Source organism: Mercenaria mercenaria, chromosome 1, assembly GCF_021730395.1.
Source record: "Mercenaria mercenaria strain notata chromosome 1, MADL_Memer_1, whole genome shotgun sequence".
NCBI classification, from domain to species: Eukaryota; Metazoa; Mollusca; class Bivalvia; order Venerida; family Veneridae; genus Mercenaria; species Mercenaria mercenaria.
Genome location: NC_069361.1, coordinates 67235238 through 67238394, shown reverse-complemented (window position 1 = coordinate 67238394; position 3157 = coordinate 67235238).

Sequence of the window (3157 nt, the reverse complement as noted above, 5' to 3'; positions counted from 1 at the left end):
GTCAATTGTAAAGATAACCATTTGACCTTAGATTGACCAATGAAATGGCGTAACATGATAAACGACGTCGCGGCGTTTGGAAAACGTCACTGAATCTGTGAGACCGTTTTTTGAGCAATAATTCCCATATCTTTTTTAATTCAAGGAATTTTATTGGTTTAAGCCGAAAAATGGTGAACCCATTTTTATCATTCATGCGCGTTCTTCAGCGCATAAAACAGCAGTTATACTTGAAACAACATTCTTATTTCTGAAAAAAAAACGTGTTAATGTGAGCATTAATTTTCTTAGGACATTTTCTTTCCGATGAGCATTGTTGGCATTTAAAATAATAAAGTGTTCTTTTTTGAAACAGTTGCTGCGGAGAGCAAATAACGAGTTGGTACGGAAGCATGCTTACTTGGAATTATAAGGAATAAGTTATTTTTTCTTATATAACATAAGATTTATGCATGTGTTAACCATTCATTTCCTTTCCCAGCATTTTTCTCTATTGACAGATTTTTTTTTTAAAATTTACATTATATTTCTTCAATACTTACTAAATCAATTTAGCGGTCTTTTTTTGATAATATTATGTCACCATGCCATTTTTAAGGTATAGACAGGATAGACGAATGGCCAATTAGAACTTGGTACCAAAAACTGAAGCAAACTATAAAATAAATGTTTACATCTGCACATTACACATGAAATGTATTTCTTCAAATTCTTATTTCAAAGAAAATGTCTCGTATGATATTTCACCCTGAAATATTAACTTCAGGACATTAACTTCACGTTGCTAGGCTAGTAATTTGCTAGGCTGCTAAATTAAAAAAAAAATATTTTTTATCGTATCTTTTTTTTTCAATTGACAACTGTTTCATTCACTTTTACTGTAGGCAACAAATGGCTTACATCATATACTGCAGAACGAACATATAAAAAATATGGAGTATCCTTGCTTTTTTCTGAGTTATTTAGATATACTCGTGTCGCAGTCAAAAGTAATACCTTGCGGATAAGTTTTGTGACTCGGGACCTAATAGTATGTCTTTATATTCTATATAAAACTGACATTTTTAAAGAGCTACCCAACATAGCTAGACCCATTTCAAAGAAGAATTTCTTACCTCATGTTAAAGAATTATGATAAAACTGACATAAAATGAAGAGCAAAGAAGGGGTCATGTGTCTTCTAAAAGAGATTTCTCTTGTCACATTTGCTTAGCTTACTGTAAAATCTCATCAAAATCACACTGCTGTGACCTGGAAGTACTATTCATACTAAAACGGACTTTCACTTACTTTATACAACCTCCTCTCCCATCCTTTTCTACCAAAATGTCAAAAATACATCCACAATGAAAATAAAACAACACACTTTAATTCAAACCACTGTGGCCATGCCATGAGAAAAAATAGTGCACAAAAACCTGTCCGCCATTACGCGACCAGATTAGACCAGATGTGACCAGATGGCTCCCACTCTGGTTCCTTTACCATAGTAAGGCCTTCAAGAATACGCGGCTAAGGAGGATAATACGGGATAAACATGACTTAAACCCATAACATGAACTACGGGCAATGTATACCTCTCCCCGAGACATTCATATACTTGTACTATAGTACAGAAAAGGTGAAATTCCGTAACAAATTCTTTTTGACTTGGGAGAAGTCATCCCAACCACATCCACTTTCAAAATATTTTTACCGTAACTTTGTCAAATCACAGACTTTCGAGTTGGAAAGATTACCTCGCTTAAATATGTTTGAAACAAATATTGTAGATAACACCAATGTGCCATCAAATTTTGAGTGAATTAATTATCTAAGTGCAATGTATAATTATCAATTCGTATTTTGCGGTAAAAAATAATCATCATTGCTTAATTTTCATTTTCTGTAATCTTGACATGTTATTTTCAATGCATATGTCAGAACTGTCAATCAAGGCAAAAAACTTCTTGTTGTGTTAGAAGATTAGTAAAGTGTACATGATAAAAATATACACTCAACAAAATGACTCAGTAAATGCTTTGTTGGCCTGCCAGAATCTTTCACAGCATATATTTATTTCGTCTAAACGAGCTGCTAGGCAGTATGACAAAGTTGACTATTTTAAAGATTTTTCGATTAGTAAAGTTTTTTCTATTTTTTTCTAATGCTTTCAACTTCACACATGTCCTTGGAATAATAAGACAACCTTATCAGACAAGTTACATACCTGTAGCCTTTATTTTGTCAAATCTATATCCCTTTCAAACGCAGAAGATTGTCTTAAAGTTTTTGTTAGGTCAAGCTACATTACTCTTACTTTAAAGCTTTGTCAAAATTATGTCCCTTTTTATCTAAGAAATTTTGTATAGGTTTTGCATATAAGTATGTTTCTCAGAAACTACCCGGCTGAAAGCTTTTAAACAAATCACAGAACACGTTCCATAACTGGCTTACATTTTGCCAAAACTAGTAGTCCTAACATAAAACGACATCTAATGTCATACCTTTACATTTTTCAATATTTGTATAATCAAAAACACTATGTTTCCAAAAAGGGCAAATGTGCGCAAAACTGTTCTCTATCAAATTCCTTTCTTGTTACACTGAGAAAAAATAGGGCACATAATGTTATGCTAAAAACGTTTTTGTTTACATTCCATGCAAAACTTAAACATTTAGAATTACGCGAGTCGAGCAATTAGATTAAATTGATCAGACGAGTTTTAGCATACCTTATTCACTTATAGTCGCTTGCACGTGCTCTTTGATTTTCATTTGCATTGATGGTTTCGTCTTATACAGCAAATACTGCGGGTGAAAATTCTATACTGAGTGTATAAAATCCATTTCTTTTCACAGTTCAAACAATTAACATTGATATTATATCCAAATCCACAAATTTTGGTGACATTCCCGAAGTCATTCTCATAAATGTTATATTGCATAACATGATAATTGAAATTCGAAAGTATTTTTAAGTTTGACTTAGCAAAGCAAACCTGTGATGAACCATATACCGGTCAATAGAATACACTTACTGAGCAGCTCGCCTGTCAACAGTTTTGACTATTTCCTGGCAAACCAGTTATTGAGTGTTTTGTTACATGACAACAAAAATAAAATTTCATATATTTCCAACAAAAAATAGCGTTGAAATATAGACTGGTCGACAGCA